An 11,710-nucleotide genomic window follows, 5' to 3' on the forward strand; every position below is an offset into this window, starting at 1 on the left:
GACAAACAGGAATACGGCCCGCCCGATGGTAAGCGATAACCGTAGCCCATGGATGCCTGTGACGTCAGCAACTATGAGACTTGTCGAATTGTCGCACCTGTCACGTTGGTGAAATAGGGGCCAGAAGTCCGCCAGATTCATGTCGCGCTGTCGCGGCCAGTCGCGGGGCGAGGTAATGCGAGTCGGGGCGGGGCGGTGCGTGGCCGTTCTGTATGATAATACTATTAGGTACTTATTCTGTGGCTAGGTGCACAACTGGTGCTGCCCTCATTTTGTCAGCTTTTCTACGAATCTTTTGGAGTAAAATTAGTTCCAACGGCTGCTAGCATTAGTGTTTGACATTCCATAAGATTACGTGTGTTTATGATTATGACAATCAGCTTTACATCTCCCTCTTCCGACTTCGCACCTTGCCAATTTCATAATCTCTGATTATTATTAAACTAGTTTTTGCCCGCGACTTCGTCTGCGTGGAATTAGTGACAGCAGCTAATGTAGGTATATAGCGCCTGGATAATGCTAATAGCAATCATTCAATTCGTGCATTGCTTACTTCAATTATTAGGCAATGCATTAGAGCGTTTTCCAAAAAAAATTTACATTTCATTCATGTCTTCAAAATATTGACTTATTGGGCTCATTTTACTCAGAATCATTTGTACATTCACGCCTCATACGTGTTAGCGGCTTTCCAAAAATAAGAGTAATAATACCGTATTTTTATTTACTTGTGTTCATTTATAAATAGTAAGGTGATTGAACTTGCCAATTTTACTTTAGTTGTTAAAATAATTAAACAATTGTGACGTCACTACCGGTCAGCCCACCTCGCCTGACGAACAGGTGGAAGTGGTCGAGATTGGAGGGGCGATGGTCTAATAAAAGGCCTTGCACCTCATTAAAGCGACTATTATTATCTGAGCAACCTTAGGAGTAAGACCTTAACAGCCTATGCTGACAAAAAGTGTCCTAAAAGTGTATTATTGTTATTTATTGTACGATGGTGCTACTAATATTACTATAAATAGCTAAAGTGCTGATAGTTTAAAAAGTGTGCTGTGTAAAGTTATAAATAAACGATAAATATGAGTATTTTACAACGAAGTTTCTTTTCTACAACGAAGACCTCAGCCTTCCTACTACGAGTTACCACGATTAGCGCTCAAAAGGAAGCCGAGCCCTAACATCAGAAGTGCGCAAGAGAACCTGAAACGCCATGTGCATTGGATGAGCAACAAGCTATATTTGCTGCATACATTAAAACACAATTCAACAACCGAAGAAGAGTCAACGTGTTGCCAATTATCGGTGGCCAATTTACGACACGAGCAGTAACTCATTTGGTCAACGTTTTAGTAAATGTTGTTGTACACAATATTATCTGGTGAGACGCTTTCATTTTGACAAATTTTAAGTTTGAATTGATTTATTTTAGAAAAAAATAATAATGCATGAGCGATGAGCGTTGTGATTAAATATACTTAAAGTAACCACAAAAATGGTACTGGGACATCCTAATACTTATCTATACAAAGAAAACTTACTAAAATCATCGCCAGTGGTTGTTATTCTTGTAATGCATTCTAAATTCCGTATAAACACAATAAGTCACACAGTAATCGAGTAATAAAAGCAATCAAAATCTTTCACAACAAAGCAAAAACTAATGATAAAAAGAGATAATGTAACTTTATATCACTACATCGCCAGCCACTCACATTTAAGTAAACATTTAACATGGAATTATGAAGGCACATAGCGCAAACAAGTTATCTACCCACATAATCCTAGAATTGCTAACTTGAATGATAATAGTAAAGTAATACCTATTCAATCTTATTTGTGACCGTGATTACAAGCTTTTTGATTTTTTTTTATGAATGACATTAAGATAATTTAACGGACAACTTTTAAACATTTATTTCGAAACCAGTTTTAGAATACATTAAATATGTGGGTGATAAAGGGCTGATATTATGATGAGGGTGATGAAGAAATTAAACATATTTTCTTGTTAATAAATATCATTTATTCTATACAACGCTAACAAAATATTTATTCTACGTGAATTAATATATTACGTTTATTAGTAATTCGCCATACTTTACGAGCGAAATCGTTGCATAATTATCAAATTTTTATCGCATATTTTCGAATCAATTTATTAAGTATGAATTTTGAAAATTAATCCACAAAAAGTACTTAACATAATATCAAATTACATAACTGATGCACATTTAGTATACCGCGTAAATCAATATCTCTCAGTAAAATCCATCAGAATACAGCTTGAAAGTCAAACGTTTAAATAAAACGGTACAACCAAAACGTACGTAGAAATGTCAAAATTCTGCTTATTTTATTTTGCTCAACTACGATCCATTTCACGCTATAAGTAGCTGTACTGTTGTTGAAAGTTATCACCTCCAAATACTTTTACTTTAATATATGGCAATGTTATTCATATAAAAATATATAAACAAAATAAAAAAAAAACAAGAATGATCAGTATTAATAATACTTTATTTGTATGTAAATCAGTTGTACCTTAAGCAAATAATTAATATTTTATTAATAGAAATAGCATGTGTGATAAATAGTAGCCTCAGCTTTCTGTGTTTTGTTGTAGAAGTACGTGTTGTTGTGGCGCCGCCCTGCTTTTGGATTCTAACACACATCAGGATTTACAACAGGAGGAAACCGATTTAAATACAAAGATGCAAAAGAGACATAACATAATTTACGAGTGTTTAAACTTAACGTTATGTAAGTACGTATTTAAGTAGCAATGATTCAAGTGATCAGAGGAGACATAATGATATGTTGTAGGTACTTGTGATTTGTGATTACTTATCTCGTATTAGTCAACTAACTACACTAGGTACTAGTTACAATAGTAGTAGGTACTTATCAAGTTACAAATTATCATGAAGCCAATCCAAATCTGACAGACTTCCTTTACATGGTAACACAAAATGACAAATCATAAATCGATTCATTAAGGACAAAGTACAAAACCACAATATTGTCATCTCTTTAAAACAGCCAATCTATTGCTATAATGATACTTATTACAAAAAAACCGGCCAAGTGCGAGTCGGACTCGCGTTCCAAGGGTTCCGTATATTACACAATTTTTAACAATCAGTGCCGGATTAAGATATTTTGATGTCCTAAGCATTTCTAGGTGCCCCCTCTCCCTTTGCTGGGGGCAGAGCCAGGCGCTATGCGCGCCTGCTGCCTCCGCCGTAGTGGGCTGCGCAGGGCCCCGGGGGAGTCCCTGCGGTTAAAAGCTCACAGGACTGGGGTGCTGACCAATTGGCACCCAAAATTCCCACGGCCTGCAGGCCGCCCGCTGGGGCGCACGTGGTCGAATGCTGATAGCGACCCTGCGGCACCCCATCTAAAGCGGAGTCGGCACTCGTTGGTGGTTTTAGACGGTAGTCCTCCACTGGTTAGTCCGTCATCCCCCCTGGTTCCCCCTGACCAGGTGGCATGCGTAAACGCATTTCCCCAACGTATAAAAAAAAAGGTGCCCCCTCTCCCTAGGGTCATCAAGATTACATTGATTTTTTGGTAAATTGAGAGAAGTTCATTGCCGCATTACAGCTGAGAATGGAAATCAGTCACATCATTGTATCACGAAAATTGACAGTGCCGCAGCAGTAATGTTGCAACAGAGTACCTAATGCTGTTGCAGTCGCCACCCGAATGTCACCTTTATCATAGCTTAGAAAGTAATAGAAACGCGAGCGAAGCGAGCGCGGAATTTTTTCGATATAAAAACGCAATATGATATGATAGACAGTTGTACATTTTTACTTTTAGTATGGAAATCAGTCACATCATTTTATCACGGAAGTTGACAGTACTGCAGCAGTAACGTTGCAACAGAGTAATGTTGCTGCAGTCGCCACCCGAATGTCATCTTTATCATACCTTATAAAGTTATTGAAAACGCGAGCGAAGCGAGCGCGAAAATTTTTCGATATAAAAACGCAATTTTACTTTTAGTCCCAACCAGGCGCGAATCCAGGATTTCATACAGAGAAGGGATGGTACAGTTTTCTATCAGCCTAGCTTCGCATAGGGCTCGATATTTAAGGGTCTCAGCGAGGTTGTTTTCATGCATAAAATATGCAAGAAAGCAGAGCTTGGAATTGAATTGGCGAAGTGTGAGAAAGGCAGTAGGCCCAGCTGCGAAAGAGGAAAGCTTGGATTTGGATCCACGCCCAAGTGTAATTAAGGCAGAAGATCAACTTTGCCGTAAGGCAGAAGGCCTCGCATAAGACCTAACGCCGAACCGCAAAAGAGTGGGTTGAAATCGAATCTATGCATGTAATCACGACTCTTCTACTGCTACCGATTGTTTCCCAAAGAATTACGCGCCATTATTTTTGCAAATTAGCTTTTGGACAGCTAAAAAATTGGTGTGGTAAAAACGATGTGTCTGTCCCTAATTTTAAAATTTGTTCACCTTTTTAAACCTGGCATTTTGGTGCCCCCCCCCTGAACGTGGTGCCCTAAGCACGTGCTTGTTTTGCTTATTGGTTACAAAGTCTTTATTAATTCAACCATTAAAGTCGACGAGTACAAAAAACTTTGAGCTAACTCTCAATTTAACATTTTTTTTTTTATTTTTTTTTTATTTGACCTTACAATTACTTGTAAGCAGGTAAGACCGTTAAATATTTAAAATGATTATCTTATCAGAAAATTATCACCAATTATTACTCTAAGAAAACTACTACTCTAAGTAATCCGGCACTGTTAACAATGTATTTTTTATGTGAAACGTGAGTGAAATCTCTTTAAAAAATCCGTAGGGGTCGGATCAAAAACTGTAATTAAGTCCGACTCACGCTTGACTGTACATTTCTGATAGATTTTCCTGTCATCTATAGGTATAGACCTATTTTATGTATTTTTTTTTTAATTTAAGACTTAGTAGTTTCGGAGATAAGGGGGGGGAATGGTCATTTTTTGCCTATTTTCTTGAATAACTTCTAAACTGTTTATTCGAAAATTATAAAAAATATATTTGAGATCCTTACAATAAGCTCTTTCATTTGATATGTAACATGACTAACATGATATAGTTTGAAAAATTTAATTTTTTCATTTTTTCATTTACCCCCCAAAAGTGGCCCCCATGTTTAAAATTCATTTGTTTACGTTACATGTCCGTATTTGGGACACAAACTTACATATGTGTACCAAATTTCAACTTGATTGGTCCAGTAGTTCCGGAGAAAATCGGCTGTGACAGACGGACAGACAGACAGACAGACAGACAGACGCACGAGTGATCCTATAAGGGTTCCGTTTTTTCCTTTTGAGGTACGGAACCCTAAAAATGTAGAGACCATTTAATGAAGAACACCGTTTATTACCAATCCAACCTCATAATGATTTTTAGGGTTCCGTACCCAAAGGGTAAAACGGGACCCTATTACTAAGACTTCGCTGTCCGTCCGTCCGTCCGTCCGTCCGTCCGTCCGTCTGTCACCAGGCTGTATCTCACGAACCGTGATAGCTAGACAGTTGAAATTTTCACAGATGATGTATTTCTGTTGCCGCTATAACAACAAATACTAAAAACAGAATAAAATAAAGATTTAAATGGGGCTCCCATACAACAAACATGATTTTTGACCAAAGTTAAGCAACGTCGGGAGTGGTCAGTACTTGGATGGGTGACCGTTTTTTTTTTTGCTTTTCTTTTTCGTTTTTTTTTATTATTTATTTTGATTTATTTACATCGATACAGCTTGAATAAAGAATAACGTTCGTAAGCGACATCAGTAGGAAAGTAGTCGATTCAGCAACTATAGGCCTTTTGGATTAGAAAGGAAACGTTCCGAATAAACGACCGTTTTTTAGGGTTCCGTACCCAAAGGGTAAAACGGGACCCTATTACTAAGACTTCGCTGTCCGTCCGTCCGTCCGTCCGTCTGTCTGTCACCAGGCTGTATCTCACGAACCGTGATAACTAGACAGTTGAAATTTTCACAGATGATGTATTTCTGTTGCCGCTATAACAACAAATACTAAAAACAGAATAAAATAAAGATTTAAGTGGGGCTCCCAAACAAGGGGCCGGTATATGAGGTTTTCGATTTAGATCTCACTTTGTAACCATAATTCGTTCAATAAATGTTTAATAATTGCATTAAATTACACGTAAATTTGTTCACGAAGAACCCGAGTACCGACTCTTCATGCCATTATATTTTTAATTTGCTGTTATTCTCTACAATTACAGTCGAATTTAAGTATTATGTTCCTTCAAAACTCGCTTAAAATGAAAAAAGTTTAAAGACTCATCTTTAGTTATATATACCTATGTATCAAATGTTTTATAAATTACCTATAAAAAGCAATGTTTTATTTCGATTAGGTCTACATTTTGTGCATATTGCATATCTGAAGTATTTTCGTACTAAACTTGAGACTTTCGTTGAAACTAAATAAAATAATTATTCCAAATGTACAGTCGCCTGCAATTTATGTTACTCAACGAAGGCCGCAAAAATATCTGACACGATCTTATTTGTAGAACCATAAGACCATGTCACATATTTTTGCGGCCTTCGAAGAGTAGGTACCGTCATTATCACCAACTTTGCCCGCTTTTTTTTTTAAACGAATTTCTCAAAAAAACTTCACATCTAATGATTTTTTTTGCTCAGCACGTCCATTGTGATCAAACGCATCAATTTATTTAAAAAAAAATATATTTTTTATCGTGTTTTTACCCATTTTTTTGCGTTTTAGAGGGCGGGCAAAGATATCCGGGGTTTTTGCCAACATTGCCCACGTCAATTTGGTATTCAAATACAGCTCGTATGATGATGATGTCTAAGGATCGCTTAAAGGTTTTGGGCAATCCTACCATTCCCTGTTAATAACTTAGCACATAAGTGTAAAAACTTTTACATAAATTTGCTGGGCAATGTTGCCTACCCGTTTTTGCCCATTTCCAAATAAGGCTCGCCTAAGCATTTTACAAAGGCTAGGGTTGTCACTTTTGAGAAAATCTGTTACAATAGTTTAATAATATGATTTTTGTTGTGTTTTTCATTCCTTAACGGGATAAAACATCTAAATAAAGGATAATAAGACAAATAAATACAGTATATATTTATAAACTTATTTTAGTGTACAAACATAACCTTCTTTTACTTGCGAAGTTGGGGAAACTAGATGAAAGTGACAACCCTAATCCGTTTTTGGTGGTGGGCAATGTTGGTATGGATGCCAAATTACCGGATTACTTTGCCCACCGCTAAAACTTTTGTGTATTTAGGCCTTTTTAGTTTAAATCTCAATAGACATAATCTATGCTTCATGTGTTATAACTCAAACCCGGAAATATTTGTCAAAGGGTTCTCAATTTTTTCTACTTGCATTCATTATTTATAATTTTTTTGCCCGCCGAAATATACCCTATATTAGGCAACTCGCTCAAACTCAAAATTCCCAAGTCAAGTTATGCACAAGTTTGGTATATAGTTTTGTCAGAAATATAACCTATTTTCTACTAAAAATAGCAGGGTGGCCATAACTATTATAATTTTTTCTACATTAACGAATTTGTTTAAAATTGTCGTTTTGGGCAAAGTTTCCCTGGAGGCAAAGTTGGCGCTAATGACGTAACATATTATTGCAGGTGACTGTACATAAATGTTTCGGTGATTTTGAGATTATTTTCCAGGTTAGTTTACTAACAATCAAGTTATGCAGATACCGATTTCGTGAACGTATAAGTAGTTTAGTACCGCTATTGTTTAGCGATACCGATTATTTTTGAAGGTAAAACTGTACCGGTTGAAATATAAAGATATTAAAATTACAGCAGGGACAACCATTTTTTATAGGTGTACCTAAACCATCATTGGCCGAGCGTTAGCAAAGGTCTCCGTTTCAGCTTGGGCAAAAATGCTTTTGTATGTTCTCCTTTGCAGATCACATTTCTCAACTGATTCTCGTGAAAATTTGTAAGCAGGTTCGATAGAACTATTCTGTTTCGCTTTATCCGCCAAAATGGAATTGCCACCCTGCTGAAACTTTATTTATTTAAATTCCTATTGAATGGATTTTGCACCTTATGAAAAACCGTATAGAGTAGTAAATAACATTTTACATCTGACTTAATGACATCTTGTTTTATTCGCTTTAATTGTACAAAACGCGTATCTCGACAAAGCAATATTAGGTAATAAAACAGTCAACAATCAAATGAATTAATTAAATAGGTACGTCATGTGTGACATGAACAGACAAGGAAAGCAAGATTAAATGCATTGTTTCTCTTTCATCTTTCAATGGAACGCTTTTACCCTCAAAGAAGGCTAGTGGTCAATACTAAACTAAAAGTCCAATCTTAAAAAAACGTGATGGGTCACTGACCTGTCCCAGTAAAGTGAGGTAGTGTGCGTGAAGAGCGTTTGTGTGTGAAATGGGGTAAATTGACAGAATCTGAAATTTTACCCACCGCTACCGTCGCCTTAAGCAACGTCGGGCGGGGTCAGTACTTGGATGGGTGACCGTTTTTATAGATAATGGTACGGAACCCTTCGTTTGCGAGTCCGACTCGCACTTGGCCGGTTTTTTTTTTTGGAAAAGCCCTTTAGCATGCCATAGGTAATATTCAGTCATGAATGAAAATATGAAAATTCCACACAAGACAAAAATCCGAACAGAGTGATTGAGTGAATACCACTTTTTGAACTTTTACTATTGTATAATTTTTGCAAATTCAATTTAAGATCCTACGTGAACAACTATCTATAAAAACAACCACGTTAAGTAATGTGTGTGCCACTTACTTAGATTCATCAGAAGGATCTAGTCTAGTAACTGGGCTATTGAAAGATTTGAAAGTATAAACAGTTGCCACTTGTTTGGATGGTTCAGAGGGACTACTCCAACAACTGGGCCGTTAAAAGGATAAAATTTGCCACTTATATGGATGGTTCAGAGGGATTAATCCAATAACTGGGCCGTTCAATAAATAGGAACTATAGTTTGCCTGCCACTTACTGTATCGGGTTTAGGGCTTGCAAATATTCGAAACTTTCAGGTATTCGAATATTCGACTTTTTCTGACGACATATTCGAATATTCGAATAATTATTCGAATATTATAAAAAATAAGAAAAAGAACGAGAAATCGGTTTATTATCGTTTTATTCAAAAGCTTATTTCACATATTGCTAAAACTAATGATATTTTGCAGAAATCCACTTAATTGACTAGATTTTATCATCCTACTATGAGATGCCCACATTTATAAAAACAAGTAAAACGCCAAAATAAGACATATTCAATATTTCTAGATAAAACTTTTATTATAAATGCGCCGTTGAGTGAAATAATATAACTTTAATCATCTAAACCAAACCTAGGTATGTAAGAAATTTTTTTTTGTAGGTAATTATTTTCTGATTTAAATTAACTTGTAGTCACTCAGAGGCCTTAATTAATGGTCGGCTTAATTATATAATATTGGAATATTTAAGGGAAAAAGTTAGTTGACTACTGGATTATTCGTCAGCTAAAGGTGCATAGTTAGATTACCTAGTTGGGCAGGTTTGGTATGATCAAATTTGAGAATTGCGATAAGTGCGGGCAAGGTTTAGTCTTAATAAACAGAATGACCCTTTAACTTAAAACTTATGCACCGTAAAAATAACATACTTTTTGATTTCGTTTTCTTTCAAATTGAGTTAGGTTTCACTGTATTCACGAAGTCTATCGAGAGGAATACAGTAAAAATATTATTTCCTTCGTATTTGGGTACCTACCATTACTCATTCACTGTAAATACCCGGAAAACACACAGAAACTGTATCTGCAGCGGATTAAATAGATTTTTTATAGTAATAAAAAATATTCGAATATTCGAAACCTGAGCGGCCGAATATTCGAATATCAAAACAGGCCGAATATTCGACAAATTCGAATATTCGAATTGCAAGCCCTAATCGGGTTCGAAGGGCTTAGTTCAGTAACTGGGCCGTCCAACTAACTGGTTCCCTAAGCTCAGACTTTTATCTGCCACTTGTTTGGATCGGTCATACAGATTTAGTACAACAACTGGGCTGGTAAATTAAGTGAGCATTCCTTATTTTTAAACCGATTACTCGAGCACGAGTTTCGGCTCATCAATTGATCCTCCTCATCCTAAATTCAAATTAATCTTTGTTTAGCAACGTTCAAGACAGGTTCAACTTCGTGTTTGGTCCTCATGTGTAATATGACTAATATGAGTTAAGAAATAAAGTCCAGAAATTTAAATAGCATAAACAATAATACGAATAATCTATCATTTCAGACATCAAAGAAATACTATAGCTTTAATTTGAACTAAAACAAAGTAATAACAGCTTTTATTAGAAATTATTTAAAATAGTTTTATGATAATATAATATTAAATTAAAAGCACGTAAACTACCCCATCGTGCAAATCCATTGTGTAGTGTTGTGTTCCTTTTCTTATTTTTTTTATTGATCATTAGTTTCGTCTAGTCAATTGATTTCACAATATTACTAACGCTTTTTGAATGAGGTGGAGACTTTAAACCACTGTTTTTTTATTATTCTCATGTTATGTAAACCTTATGATGCTTACCTAATCTTTGTTTAGAAGCGTTAAACTTCATAGTTGGTTCTCATGTATTAATGAGTTATATTGAATCAATAAAGTCCATAAATAAAATTCCATAAACAAATTATGATCATTTAATCACTTCAGATACCAAAGAACTAATTTTAATAGAATTTTACTTACCATTAGTAAATAGGAAGTATGCTGCGTAGTGTCACTAAATATAAGTAAACCCAAGATTTACAATTCAGCAAATTTAATCAATCATAATAATCGGTATAAACCAACAAAAGATGTCTAAACATAATTAACTACACTTAATTATAAAAGAAGGCAACCTGGAGGTTTTTCTTGGCTTCTTTTCCACCAGAGCCTTTCCGAAGCGTCGGTAAACTTATTTTTCCTCTGGCAAAAATAAAAACACCAAAAAAATATTAAAAATAAAAAACCAACATTAATTTAAAGGTACAAGCAAGTAAATTTCTTATTTTTAAGTATTTGTGAATTTAAAATGAATTGAAAATAATTAAAACATTCAAACCCCTAGGATCAATTCTATTATTAAATTATCACTTGATGTCAGAATGACCGAAGCAAAACAGTCATAAATAGCCGTGTTAGCGGGAACTAATCAATAATTTTATTAGACTGTATAAAATGCATTTAATTTTTATATCCAAGTATAATTCATTAATCTAAAACTATAAGAACGCATCATGATCGTACATAAGACAGGAACATTAATTATGTTGAATCTTTGTTAACACAAGTTAAAATAATCGATAATTCATTAGAAAATTAAAATAACAATATGATACCTGCTGTATCTGACATAAAAATCAAGCGGTAAACTCAATGATCTGTTGTAATTGTTTTAAATCGATCTGTACTTTTATTAATTAAAACTTAATTAATACGAACATTTTAAGTGTCTCTGAGCACGAGCCACTGGTCAGTATGGCCGTGTTAGCGGCTTTCCAAAAATAAGAGTAATAATACCGTATTTTTATTTACTTGTGTTCATTTATAAATAGTAAGGTGATTGAACTTGCCAATTTTACTTTAGTTGTTAAAATAATTAAACAATTGTGACGTCAC

The sequence above is a fragment of the Cydia splendana genome, chromosome 24, assembly GCF_910591565.1.
Source record: "Cydia splendana chromosome 24, ilCydSple1.2, whole genome shotgun sequence".
Taxonomy (NCBI): domain Eukaryota; kingdom Metazoa; phylum Arthropoda; class Insecta; order Lepidoptera; family Tortricidae; genus Cydia; species Cydia splendana.